This window comes from Cynocephalus volans, chromosome 16 (assembly GCF_027409185.1).
Source record: "Cynocephalus volans isolate mCynVol1 chromosome 16, mCynVol1.pri, whole genome shotgun sequence".
In the NCBI taxonomy this organism is placed as follows: Eukaryota; Metazoa; Chordata; class Mammalia; order Dermoptera; family Cynocephalidae; genus Cynocephalus; species Cynocephalus volans.
The window spans coordinates 28,032,701-28,047,859 of NC_084475.1; positions in this window are offsets into that span (position 1 = coordinate 28,032,701).

Sequence of the window (15,159 nt, forward strand, 5' to 3'; positions counted from 1 at the left end):
GCCATAACTTACATGTAAGGGGACCACTTCACCAATTCACCCATGTCTCGGTGTGAAGCTTCCCTTCCTTCCTGTAGGCGTCTGCCTTCCCTCATGGCAAAGTGACACCTGCTGCACTCTTACCACGTGGTGGGGACTCTGTTCAGCGCCTGACCAACACCAACTCACGACATCCTTCCAAGTGTTCATTTCTATGATCTCAATTTTGCATACGAGAAACTGAGGCCAAGAGGGATGAAATAATGTCCCCAAGGCAGAGCAAGAATCCCAGTGTGAATGTGAGTGTTGAACCATGATTCTTCACTCCACTATCTCCATGATCCTCAAAAACAGGATCTTTTCTGTAACAAAAGGATACGGGAGAGACAATTCTATGCTAATTATGCCTTTTAAAGTGCTTTTTTGGTGATGATGGTGACAATGATCTCCTTCAAGCATTCACTTGTTGGCTTACCGTCAGTCACCTACAGCTAATGAAACACGATCCCACAGAAACGTGATTTGTCTGTTGTGGTTCACCAAAGGGGTAAAACTTACAAGGCAAAATTTATAAGACAAAACAGGATAACAGCAAACGTGCCTTGTAAGTAAAGCAGGGCTGTCAACACAGCCATCAGAGTGGAATTTTGCTGTGTTCACTTTAGAAGCACAAAAGCCCCACATTTGGGCTCAGGAAACTCTTTAACTTTGGGCAAGGTACTTAGCCCTTTTGACTCTCAATTTCTTCATTTGTAAAATGGGGGAATAATGCTCATTCCCTAGATATTGTGAGGGGAAAGAAACTGTGGCAAACACCAAAGCTCCAGATCAACGTGTTCATTCACTCAGTCATTCACCAGATATTTATCAGGTGTGTACCCTGTTCAGGCCCCATGCTAGGCCCTGGGGCTGTACAGTCATTACCATGGGGGAGGAAGATTCTGAATCGAAATTCAGTTTGGCTTGTTTGACGGCTAATAAAACCAACTTTGTTGGGTTTCTTTTTTGGACTCAGTGCATATAAACAGAATTTAATATTTGGGGACATTCTGGGTCTCTCATCTTCTATTTGGCCACAGAATGCATGCAGGGAACAAAACAACCAAAGATGAATCAGTAGAGGCCAGCCTGGATGGGGCACATCAAGGGAGATCCTGGCTGTCAAGAGTATGATGGTTCCTATGACAGCCACACTGCTGCTCTGTGTGCAGCAGAAGGAAGCTACCCCATGTGAACTGTGCCCCACGTAGCCCAGGCTAATCCTGCCTCTCCATGAACTGTGTACACAGATCTGCAACTAGCCAACCAATGGGTGTGCCTGTGCTCACGGGGAGGGACATGTGTAGGCTCCAGGGTGGGCCAGGTGGAACTGAGCCTCTGCCAGTCATAGTCCTTCTTGAGCTCTTTTATTTTCTCCCATTCAAAAGCGTGCCTTTTCATGTGTGCAATGAATTTTCTGATGTCTGTGCAGTCATTGGAGGGAGAGACCCTACCTTAAGAAAATAACTGTTGCAATAGCATACCTGTTGGATACCTTAATTAGAAGTTGTGTCTACTTCCCAGGCCTGTGGCTGGTGCAATTGCACAGGGCCCTGCCTTTAGAAGCACTGCCCTAGCATTCAGTGTTCTGTGGTTGCATCTTGGCACTCTTAATAATTTAATCTTTGACTTTGTGTTTTGTATGAGTCTGATGGGCTGGGGGCTTGGAGACTTGGCTCACACGTGGTTCTGCATCTTTAGGACATATTCTTCCCCACCCCACCCCACCCCGGAGTCCTGGCCCTGTTGGCCCCCTTTTCCCTGTCCCCACCCATGGGGGTGGTCAGGCTATCTCAGGATGGCAATTCATGGGGGCATGAGCCTCTCGCCCACCCTGATCGGGGGGTACAGAGGTGGCAACACCGTGGGGGTCATCAGGGCAGTGGACCACAGGATAAGGGGAGGGGGAACAAGGCAGCCAGTGCAGGAGCTCATACTCTGAAGGACAGACCTTGTGAGGATCTGTACTCACCCCAAGGACGGTGTCATCAAATAGGAAATAAAAAACGCCAAAACAGACCAAGAGAGGGAGAGAGAGTGGAGAGACAAGAAGGCCACAGAAGAAAAGAAAATGTTTTGTAGGCTGATGCCTTTCCTGGCACTATCCCATGTTGTTTGAACAGGGCCTCTCCCCTGACTTCATGTTATGCTGGGCTCTGCAAATTATATAGCCGGCCCTGACTGGAAGGCTCAAGATTTATAGCGTGCAATGTGATGCTCTGACGTCTGTGTACATTATGGAATGATTAAATTAAATTCATTAACATACCCATCACCTCACATACTATTTTTTGTGTGCTGGGGACATTTAAAATTTATTCTCGTATAAATTTTGAAATAGTGTATATATTATACCATTATTAACTATCTGACTCATTTTTTCACACTCGCAGATTAAAAATAAAAACTAACAAAACGAGATGCTGATGAAAAGGACCCATCTCCCCAGTGAAGGGGGTGGAAGGACAGACGGAAGGTAGTGTCACCGAGTTCTTCTGCTTTTCCGATGTGTTCTTGCTGGGGTGCAGTGGGGGGCAGAGATCAGCTTTGTTTTAGAGATGAGGAGATAGAGTCTCCCAAGAGTTAACTGGTTCACCAAAGACGCTGGGCTGATATTGGGGTGCAAACTTGCGTCTGCAGGCTCTGAAGCCCAGTCCGTGTTTCTTACACTTGGGTACTGAATCTTTGTAAAGGAGAAAAATGCTCTGGACCCTTGGTTCCAACTAAAATCACCTTTATTATAACATGGCCTAAATATATAACAACTAAACCTAAATGTTACCTCTTTAAGCTTGTGGAGCTTATGCAAGTGTAAAATAAAAATAAATTCTCACATTTAGTTCAAAGGAAAATACAAAATCAATTAAATTCAAATTAACAAAAATAATGTAACAGCATTTTGTTCATATTAAGTCAAGTTAATTCAATGAATTTGAATTTAATTTATATTGAATTTAATTGTCGAAAAGTGTACTTTCATGGCTTGTTCTGTATTAAATATTTCTGAATTTTGACTGTAGTTATGCACGTGTGGGAAACTTGAACACATGAGCGTATCATTAAAATGTTAATCATTCCAAGGCATGTTTTGTTATTTTGTTTTATTCTATTCTATTGTGATTACTGTGTTTTTAGCTCAGGGTTATCAGACCTCATGCTCAACAAAAATTGCAACTTTTGATGGTGAGTTGCCTGATCCTTCCGTTCATGGTTCAGAGGGGAACGGGAGCGCCGTGAGGGCTGCCGACTTTGTGAGGTTGTTCTGCAGGGTCCCCCGCGTGCCTAGAACAGGGCCTGGCCCATAGTAGGAGCTCGTTCAATATTTGATAAGTGAACGAATGAATGACTGACAGGGACCTGGAATTTTGCCTTATATGATCAGAAGTCTTTAGAGAATCCAAAGGAAGAAAGCCACTCCAAGTGAGGTAAACACCATTTTTCCAAATCACTTTTTAGGTGATTAGGGATTTGCAAAATGGTTAGGGATCTGTGTGCACGAATGCGACCTGACACCGTTCCAACATGGCTCATTCTCCTGGCTTGTCACCTCTTCCAAGCCCTGATCACCTCCATGAAGGAATTCTTTCTCTCTTTTTCTAGAATGCAGGTAGACTCCATTAGCACATGTAGTATTTTGGGTAAAATAAAGAAGAGATAAGCTGAGTTAAATACCTACACTAATGACAAGAGGTCCACATGTTTAGCATAGACTTGTATTTTGGTGACCTTGAGCCTATGACTGCTCATTATGTCTTCATTAAGGTGTTTCAGGGGATCCCTGGTAAATTATATGATTAAAAATAACACAAAGCAAAAAGCTTTTGGATGTACCTCTCTGAACAAAAAGTCTCTTCTTAGAAGAAGATAGTGTCTTAGCTCCAAGAGTCTCACAAAACAGTCTAAAATGAGGGGAAATCTATTACACAGAATTTTTAAGATAGAAAATATATGATACTGTGAATTTAAGAAGAAGCACCTTTAATAAAACTACCAGGCACTGTAACAACATGGTTCACAGTCCCTGTTTTTCTGCTGGAGCAGGTGAGGCATGAGGCCCTGAAGGGATTTTCCCTGAGACACAGAACAATGCTTCCTAATGCCCACTCCCAAAGCTCTTGAGAGATGGATTGGTGACCAGATACAAAGATGGAAGGAAATCACTTATGAACTTTCTAGAAAAGCCTGCAACTGAAATTAATGGTGAAGTGGAAAAAAAACAACGAAAATATTGCTCATCTTTTACATGAACTTAAATGACCTTCTGGCTTTTCGAAATGAAAAGTCTGACATTTTCTCTGGCAGAATTACTGAGAAGATAAGATAAATTGGAATTCCTGAGATGATCTGGGATACTTATCATTAGGAACAGCTTCAAGGGAAATGTCTGCTTTCTATCTCCTGGAAATTAAGAAACCATTGACAGGAAGAAATCTTGGTATGTGATAATGAGAAGGCAGCATGTATCATAACACTCTGGGGCATATCTGTTCAGTGTAAATGTATCTGCGTAACCCGCAAGAGGTACTAACTCCATGCCCTGCCCCGCGCTCCCTGGCCACCCTTTCTTGGCCTTTGTCTTCCACAGAGGTACTGTCCCACTTGTGTTCATTGTGGCCATTGCTATTTTAATCTAAACTTGACCTTTTTGTGACATTCACAAACTCCAAGTGTTCCTTAAGCTGGCGAAGGGGAGAGCATGTTGTTAGTGACGATCAGTGTCTAGGGATCAGTGTCTAGTGACAGTGAGTTCTGTTCTACTTTCTGGACTTAAGGGTGGTGTCCTATGCTACTCCACTGGGGCCACTTATGAGAGCAACATTTGCAGTGCCCCAGACAAACTAGGTACACTTTTTGGTTCTTTCCCAGCATCGAAATCAATCCCTAAAGGTAATACTTACTTTACTTACTTACTTCTTTAAGACTCAGAGTTGAAATTCTAGCATATTTTCCTGCTGCAAGATTTCAAGTTTTTAGTGGTTCTGGGGGGCCAGAAAAGGTACAGAAAAGCCCTTGCTTGCAGAATCAGCTTCAAAACCTTTGAGCTAAAAGCAAGAAACTCAAAACCATCAAATACAGTCATACAAAGGCTATGTCAATTTAGAGAAATCTTCTGAATTTGCATTCAGATTTGAATCCCGATGGTAAAACTAACACTATGTGGAGAAAAATGTGCATGGAGGTGAGATAACTCTGCCTGTTTTCATTGAGAATGGCAGGCTGTGTGACAGAGCGATTGTGCACCTGCGCTGGCCTGTCTGTGCCACTCTCCTGCTTAAAACCTCTCACTAGTTCCCTATGGCACTGATGCATATGCATCAGAATTCTGTTGGTGGCAAGGCACAAAAACCTCACTTTGAAAGGTTTAGGTAAAAAGTATGTTTATTGGCTCACACGGCTTAGCATTCCTGGTCATGGGACTGGTTCCAGATGGGTCAAGGAGTTCAAATTATACTGCCAAGAATTTGTCAATCTCAGGGTGGGGTCTGGGCGAGCTGGGTGCCGAGGGTGCACGATTTGAGGCGGCAAGGTCCTGCGAGCACCGACCCTGCACTTGCAGGGTACTGAGAGTCAGAGCCTGTTTGCCCTGCCTTGCCTCTTAAATGTGCACCGTACACATCCCGCCGGCCTCACACCAGTCCGGGCCCTGGACCACATCCATCACTCAGCTCCTATTTGTTTGTGTTGTCTTCTTTCTCAGGTGAGTTCTTCCCATGCAGTGCCCAGAAGTGTACCAAAGCTCTGGGCATGGCTCTATCACTTCAGCAAACTTTCCCCTTGTTACCCGTGCCTCCCTCAAAAAGCTTTTCCCAGTAAATTTAGGAAAGAGTGGTCCTAGGACTTGTGCTCATTGGCTCTGATTAGCCCAGCCTGGGTGTGGGAGGATCACTCAGTGCCATGGGCTCCCCAGACTGTTTCCCTCTCCTTCTGGGCATGCAGCTAAACTCCACCTCCCAAGTCCCTTGCAGCTAGGTCCTGTCACGTGACCACTTCATTTCCACACCCATTCCCCCTTCCCTCATACACTGGCTGGGCACAGAGCATTCAGCAGGTGACCTTAGGGTCTCAGAGGACCCTGAAGCCACAGGGCATGGCAGAGCCATTAGATGAAAAAAGCCTGGACCCCTGAGTCAGCACTCGGAGGAAAGCATCCTGAACAGCCACTCCATCAGGAATATGTGTGGTGGGTTTTATTTTTTTCTTAAGAGAAAATCAACCACTGAGATTTGGGGGTTGTTTGTTACAACAGCTAGTATTCCTCGTCCTGTGTAATCCATTCAGTGTGTACCTGTTCCTGAACCCCTGACTAGTGTCAAGAAAGATGGGGGGTTCTGAGGAGCTAAGCACGGGTCGCGTGCTCATCTTTGGAGCCCTGAGCTAGGTGGAGCCCTGACCCAAACCACAAAATGTTAGAGCCGTGAAGGAGCAGTTCTCCAAAGGAAAGTCAGTGTGCTGCTGCCAGAGCAAGGGAGAGAGATGCTGGACAGACAGACAGACAAAGCCAGATGTCCCCTGCAGTCCTGCACGCAGCCCCTCAGGTGCACCACTCCAGTGTGTGCTTTGGGACCGTCCAGCCTCCTGCAGTCCCCGTCACACGCTGGGCTGCTGCTCCCTTTCTCACCCCTCTTGCCTGCCTCGCCGTGTTTCCTTCGGTTCATCTTCTCAGCCCTGCCCTTTCTACCCTTTTCACCGTCATCTGGAAAATAAGATGCGGTTTGGACAGCGCGTCCTTCACGAAGCTCCTTCGCATCCCAGAGGAGTTCCGTGTCCTCCTCTCTTCCATGGGGCCCTCTGGTTTCACTTGCGTTGTCTTTATCTCATCATTCAGGAATTATTTAACTGCGAAATGCTCGAATGGATGGACGTAGTTGTCATTTTGTGCCCACCACCTAGCACAGTGTTCCCACCTGGTTGGAACACTCAGGGTATGAAGAAAGGAACATAGTGCAGTTGTCCAAATGCGGCTGAGCCCATGTTCCCAGTGGACAGCCACAGGCTGTCCTAACCCCCGTCACCACCCCTGTCATTAAGAAGGTAAGAGCCACGGGCTGGCTGGTTAGCTCAGATGACAGGAGCGCGGTGCTGATGACAACAAGGTCCAAGTTCAACCCCTGTACCAGCAGCCAACAGAAACAACAAAAGAGAAACTTAGTAATCAGGACTGACCGGTCGCATGGGTGCTCCTGAAAAACATTTGTTATTTTACAAGTCTTATTGTGTTCGTGAATCTAAGAGCTAACTTTTGGGTAAGATGCTTGTCATTTATGTCATACAGGAGGTATTATACAAACAGTTATATTAAAAACGTACCTACATTATTCATGAGTGTGTGTGCACATGTGTGTGCGAGTGTATGTAGGTTTGTCAGGGAAAAACCAAGATAAAGAATTTTAAAGCATAAACTACTTTGTGAGAGTAGAATTTATTTTCTCGCTTTAATCTTTCCTTCCCTTTTCCACTGTTTGGGAAGACTAGTCTCTAACATGTGGCTGACGGCAGGATCAAACTACAAGAAAGGTCTTGGGTTTTATTATGATCTTTTTCTCTCTCTTTTAAATAAAGATAATGTCCTCATTGTCTGTTTGAGACAGAAAGTCCCCACCTCCCTATTAAAAATTTTTTTAAAAAACCCTGACCAGGAGGGTTCTGAAGCCTCCATTGATAACACACAATGGCCTGTTCTTACAGGACATTTCATGGCTCTTAAGTACAGCACTTTGAGCTCCCGTGAGGAAGGAGAGAGATGGAGCGGGAAGCTGAGGTTCATCAGCCAAACCTGGCCTGGCAGGGGACTTGGGGCGTACTCAGGAATCCATAAATAAGAGCTGGGCTAAGAGAAGCCAGAATCGTGTCTTAATGACAAGAAAAGACAAACCTTCCAAGTAAATATTTCCCCACAGCTTTTAGCTTAGAAGAAGGAGAGAAAGGGAAGGGGAGGGAGGGAGCCTGAAGAGCCTCCGCCATGCTCCAGGGCCGCTGTTTAGGGTGGCTTCGCCCTGTCTTGTCCTGGCGCCAGTCCTCACAGCCTTGCGCCATGGCTGAGACCATCTCCCATTGCACAGAGGCCAAGAGCTGTTATGCTGAGCTGCAGGTGCTAAACTTCATGCCTAGGAAAATAAGACTGCCACTGTCTGTCACTTGGCCTGGTGCTCCTCCACTGTGAATGTCCTCACCCTGATCCCTGAAACCTGTGAATGTGTCACCTTACATGGCACAGGGGACCTTACAGATGTAAGTCAGGGTATGGACTTCTGGGTGGGAGATTTTTCTGGATTATCCAGATGGGCCCTATCTAATCACACAAGAACCTTTCCCTGTTGTGTTCAGAGAGAGATGTGACAGCAAAAGGAAGGTCAGAGACATGCCCCATTTCTGACTTTGAAGAAGGGGGCCACAAGCCAAGGGATGTGGGCAACCTGAAGAAGCTGGAAAAGGCAAGAATGTGGATTCTCCTTTTAGAGCTTTCAGAAAAGAAAGTGGCCCTATTGAATTTTTTTTTTCAACTACCATGCAATGGAAGGACATTATGCATTTTCTGAACCTTTTTTTTTTCTTTTCTTTTTCTTTTTTTGGCTGCTGGCTAGTAGGGGTATCTGAACCTGCATTCTAACCAACTGAGCTAACAGGCCAGTTGAAATCTTGACTTCACCCCAGTGGGACCCAGATCAGACTTCTGACCTACAGAACGATAAGATAATACATTTGTGTTGTGTTAAGCCATTAAATATGTGGTCAATCATTATGGCAGCTACAGAAAACCAATATATCTATTAAAAGATCTTGAGAAGAACAAGCCAAAAAAGACTTCACAGACTTCAAAGTCTGCTTGGCAGCTCAGAGCAAGAATCAAGCACTAAGTTGTACCTCCGGTGCTTTTCTGTTCCAGTCCCATTCTGCTAGTTACATAAAAGTATGTAATGAGAGCAGGGAGGAGAGAGAGAAGAGCTTTGAGTGTTTGCTAACCGACTCAGAGAGGAAGATGACAGAGGTCAGCACGAGTAGGGCTGTCTTCCACCTTTCGGGGCAGGTGAACGGTGAGCCACAGCATTGTGAACGTTGTACTGTAAGATCAAAGTTGGGGGGAGGAATCAAAGTTGGATTGCTTGTTTCAAACTCCAGGACTGCAAATTTATTAAAAGGATCAAATAAAATTGTGCACGTGAAATGGGACCTTATTTGAAAAAAAGGGTCTTTGCTGATGGGACTAAGTTAAGGACCATGAGAAAAGGAGCTTATCCCGTACCATCTGGGTGGGCCCTAAATGCAATCATTTGTGTTCTCCCGAGACAGACACAGAAGGGAGAAGAGGAGGAGGCCATGTCACCAAGAAGGCAGAGGTTGGAGGGATGCCGCAAGAAGCCAAAGAATGTTGGCAGCCACTAGAAGCTGAAGGAGTCAAGGGATGCAACCTCTCCTCGAGAACTGGAGGAAGCTTGGCCCTGCCAGCACCTGGATTTCAGACTTCTGTCCTCCTGAACTGTAAGAGAATACATTTCTGTTATTTTAAGCCACCTAGTTTGTGACAATTTCATCCAGTAGCCCTGGAAACTAATACGTCTAAGGTTACAACTAGGCTATAAAATAAAAGAATTAGTGGACACATTAGCATATTCATGTGTTACTGCTATCAAGTTATCCAGCAACATTCCCACGTCACAGTATGATTACATGGTTAGCATGTGAGGCCCTAATCCGATTTTAAATTCATGATCAAGTGATGAGATCCTTGAGGATCCTGTTTCCTCCTGGTGCCCTCCATAGTGCTGGGTGCCAATAGGGGCCCAACAGATACTTTCTGATCTGTGTCATACAACAGGGAGTAGCTCAGCCCATGTAGAACTTTAGGACTGCCTAGACAAGGAGCTGTGGCTCTATGGGACACTAGCCCTCCTTTCTCTGGGATGCTGTTGAGTACACCAAGTCTGACAGCTTCAGGGTCACCCACGACACTCTGTGGACCCTGCACAAATGGTTGTCCTCTGACTCCTATACAAGAGGAGTTGCCAGTGACCTAGAGCTGGGTTGGTGGCCAAAGCCAAGCTGGACAGACAAATGTGCATGATGCAGAGAACGTGATCAAGTTTCCCAGTGGTGGGCCCCAGGGCTGCCCAGCACCCAGAGGGAGCCCACCAGTCACATTTCCATTGACCTCCATCCGAACCTGAGTCCTGCTGCACTGCAAATTTGAGAAGATCTCTGTTCCTTGTGTTGCTGCTTCATTTGTTTCTAGATGTTCCTAGGAAGTTTCTAGAAATAGTTGTTTTGTATGGAAGCACCCCAAGGCCCTTTCCTGGTGAGCGTTGGCTCATGTCCTACCTCCTGTCACACCTCCCTTTCAATCAGCATGACAGCCATCTGCCCTTGAGGCTGAGAGGCCAACACAAATATGATTAGCACTGCTATCTTCAGAGTGCTGACAGCATCCATGGTGTTGGACGAGCAGTGTGGTGGTTTCTGAATTGTCCTCCAGCCAAGTGCAGCCAGCCCAAGCCACTGTGCCAAGCTCGGTTCCCAAGGGACTTTGCAGAAACTGCAGAATGAAAGAGGAAGCAGGATGCATTTGGATGAGAAATCCACTTCCATCAGCTCCCATTTCCCCCACCCCAATCCAGCACTACGGGAAGCCGTTGAAGAAGACTGCATTTTTGGATTACGAGTTTTGTAGTTGTTCACTTATCACTGTATAGTCTCATTCCACCCAAACATGCCCAGGAGTCAAACGCCCAAATCTCTTTTCTCTTTCATGGATGAGATTAGTCATTTATCCAAATGAGATTTTCTGTGCTGTGTTGGCATGGCCACTCCTGCCCAGGATCCCAAAGTCTCACTCAAAACAATGGCTCTGTTGTTCTCACTTCTCAGACTATAAAGCCCAGAATAGCTGCTCTGCCTCCGCACACAAGCGGCCTCCACATTGTCTGGATTCGTAGGTCAGGAATTCTGTTAATTCTTTGATAGGAGTGCTCTCTTCCCTGCTGCAACATTTAACACATCTGGTGTGGTTGTGTTGTCTGGATTGCTGTGATCGGATCTTGTGCCGATAATTGGGTTATATTCCATTCTATTGTAAATGTTGTTGTTTTGCGTTTGTTGAGGAGGCAGCAATTCCTGCTGCCTCAAGCCCAGGCAGGTTTAGAACAAATTCGATCTTCTATGATTCTATTTTTAAAGGAACTCTAGAAATTATCTGGCCCAAACTCTCCATTTTCACGAGTAAATCATAGACTCTTCCAAGTCAAATCTCATCTGTGACAGAGCAGGATTTGCCATCAAATTTCAAAGTCCTCATCCAAAGCTCTGCCATTACTTCAAGCCACCCCAGGCAACAGCTGCCTGAAGATGCCGGGCCATTCCGTGTCTCATCGATGGTAAACCTGTGGCCCACACGCCTCCATGGAAATTATTTTGATAGAAAAGTCCTTGACACCCATGGGCTGCAGGACAGCCTATGCCCATCTGTGAGGTGGGAGGCATATTGTTCCTTCCCCCAAGTGCTGCTCAGCCACCAAGACTCCAGATGCTAGAGTGACAAGACTGTCATTCTAATGTTGGCTCCCGTGTGCCAACATCATTTGCTCTCCTGCTGCAACTCACACACAGCAGCACTGTGGCCCCGAATGGGCTAAGGTGGGCTCCTTCTGCACTGTGTCAGGTGGCAGCTGGGCACCCAACCCACAAAGCTCAGCAGACCAGGAAGAAAGACATGTGGAAGCAAGACATGCTCTTCTCTAGGATAAAAGCAAAATTCAAGCATGTCTCTGGCAGAGTTCCTGGCAAGACACACAACCCCGTTTTACCTTCCAGACAGGATCGTAGTGAGGATGAAATAATGCGATGGCATGTAAAAGCACGTAGAAGATTTTCGTCAGTGAAAATCGATGTGGCCGTTACGAGTATTAAGTACTCATCTTTATTTTACTGGTGCCTTTTAAAATTTTTCTTAAAAACATGGACAAAATTGCTACATGTAATGTATTATAACAGAAATTATCTGGGAAGAACTTGCTAATCCCCCTATTTGGCCAAGTGATTCTCCCAGATGAACATGAAACCAAGACCCAGATCCAATACTGACTGTGCCAAATGAAGAAATGGAAAGAGATTTGCAAGGTGGGAACTTTGAGTGGAAAACTTTTTCTTTCCCTTGTTTTCCAAGCTATGGTCTGCTCAGAAGTGTTAGACAGCTCTCAGACTCCACAGTGGGAGCCTGGGATTCCAATGGAAAACGTTAACTGCCAAGAGCCTCTCGTCTCTAGGATATCATTTTGTTTTTTCTTCTTGAATTCTCTGACTTCTTCCTTTCCTTTGTCAAACTATTTCCCACCATTTTAATAGTATTTATGTGTTGCAATGGACAAATTTTGGTTTGGGTTTCCTACAGATTTTTGTGGGCATGTGCAGTAAGGTCAAATTTTGTATTTTGTAAAATTTTATCAGTACATTGCAAAAGAAGAATTTAAAGGGTGGTGGAGAGAGAGAAAAGCAGGCCACATGTTGGCTCCCATGCTTTGTGTCATTCTCCTCTTATGGCATACTGAGTCCTAGTAAGGAGCAAGTCTTTTTTGAATATTTGCTTTTGACCGGGTTTGATTTTCAGTGTTTTCGGTTTTTGATTTCGTTTTCTGAAGTCAGCATTTATCTTTAAGTTGTCACAGTTGTGTTAAACTCTTAAGGAAATAGATTCCCTCCACATGCAAGTTGCTGAAGTTGTAGCTACCTTGTTTGTGTAGGTGGTTCAAAGATGTGCTTTCCAAGGTAATCAATGCATGTGAATATTATATATGCATTAGGTTTCAGATAATCTGACCTTGAACACAAGGACATTACTGGGTAAATACAACAGAAAAAGGAAGTCTTTAGTCTCAAAGTTAACATTGTTGTCCAACTCACAAAACTGATGCACTGAGAACAGAATCCAAGCCATGTCAATCCCTGGATCTCCAGGAGATGGCATTTTCCTCTCTTGCTCTCTGATATGTGACAGTTCGTAACTTCACGTGGGAAGTTTACCTGGATGTAATGGTGGTCTCCGAGCAGACCCCCAGTGATCACAGAACAGAAAAGCACACTGAACAAGTTAACATCCTTGAGTCATATCGTTTATTAAATCAATTTAAAACATATAGCCAGAAGCAAGGCAAATGGGACAGGGTAAACAGTTTCCACACTTACATTAAGGGGTGGAAAGACCACACTCCCCGAATTTTGTCATGCAATGTTGATACACCATCTTCCTCCTTGCAGCATGAGCCTTCTTACTGACAGATGTGCTTTGAGGGCCAGAGTTGAGGCTTCATCAGGGAGCCCAGAATGGAAGGGACCTATAGCCAGCAACACATACTCACTCTACTGAATGAGCAAGCTGTAGTCTGCCGTTTAGTGTGATCAATAGCTTTGGATTTTATCTGCCTTTCTTGCGAGGAGGACAAATCAGGCCAGAATTGATGTCACTAATTGGTGGCTGATGTAAATCTTCATGAGTACTGAGTGCCTTGTGTGCTTCATGTATATTGAGTGTCATGAATAGTCAGGGCCTCATTTATCTTATGCATACTTGGTGTCTATTGCTCTGTGTATTAGTCAGGATTTTCCAGAGAAACAGAACCAATAGGATAGATAGATAGACAGATGAGAGGGTATTTAACAGAGGAACTGGATCCCACAATTATGGAGGCTGAGAAGTCCCATGACAGGCTTTCTGCAAGCTGGAGACCCTGGGATGCCAGTAGCATGGCTCAGGCAAGTTCAAAGACCTCAGAACCAGGGAAGCTGATGGTGTAACTCTCAGTTCAAGTCCAAAGGCCTGAGAGCTGGGGGGACAGGGGAGCACTGGTGTAAGTCACAGAATCCAAAGGCTGGAGAGCCTTGAGTTCTGATTTCCAAGGACAGGAGAAGAAAGGTGTTTCAGCGCCAGAGAACAGAAAGAGAACTCCACCCCTTTCCTCCGCCTTTGTGTTCTATCCAGCCCCCCGGTTCATTGAATGGTGCCCGCTCCCATTGAGGGCGCATCTTCCTGCTCAGTCCACCAACCCTCGTGCCAGTCTCCTCTGGAAACACCCTCATAGACACACCCAGAAGTCATGCTTTACCAGTTGTCTAGGCAATCTTCATCCAGTCAAGTTGACACCTAAAATGAGTCTTCACACCCCACCTTCCCTTTCTCTCCTTGTTCCGTGCACATATGCACTTCTCACTTTGCGTATAACGTGTCTCCCAGGTAACTAACTTACCTGTATCGAGTGCATGTCGTTAGTTCTGCATATTCCTCATAAGCTGCTTGCCCGCACATCTTATGACTTGTATCTATCCCATTTGTTTTCTTGTCTTCTATAGCAGAATTGAATATCCTCAAATAATACAGAAAGCACAATACAGCAACATTCACAAAATTGGTCAAGTGGTGTAGTAGGAAAAAATTGAATTAGTAGATATTCAATAAAAAACATTCCTTAGTGCTTGGGAGATATTTCTTTGAGTTAACACCCTCCTAATGGCTACACCAACAACAGAACCCCAGAAGTCTAAAAAAAACCAATTTTCTTGTTTAGTTAACAGCGCCATGATTTATCCAGTTTGTTAAGTCCAAAACCAGGTTGATTTCTTTCTTGCCCTCACTGCCTCGCATTCCATCCATCAATAAATCCTGTTGATTCTGCCTCTATATGCATTCTCACTCTATCTGCTTCTCTCCATCTTTGGTATAATCTCTCACCCTGGTTTAGGTCATCATTGTCTCTGGCCTGTCAAGGCAGTAGCCACTCTCTCCTCTCTGCAGCCCATTTTCCACTTGGCAGGCAGAGTGGTCATTTAAATATGTAAATTGGTGTGGGTGTCCTCCAATTGCTTCTAGATCAGTGTCAATCAAAGTATGATCAGTGGAGGCAGAAACAACCCACATGTTCATAAACACACAAATAGATAAGCAAAATGTGGTATATCTATACAATGGGATATTATCTGTCCCTAAAAAGGAAGTTCTGACACATGCTACAACATGGATGAATCTTGACATCATGCTAAGGAAAAGAAGCCAGTCACAAAAGACCACATATTGTATGATTCCAAGTATATAGATGTTCAGAACAGGCAAATTTATGTAGACAGAAAGTACATCGGTGATTGCATAGAGCTGGGAAGGGATGG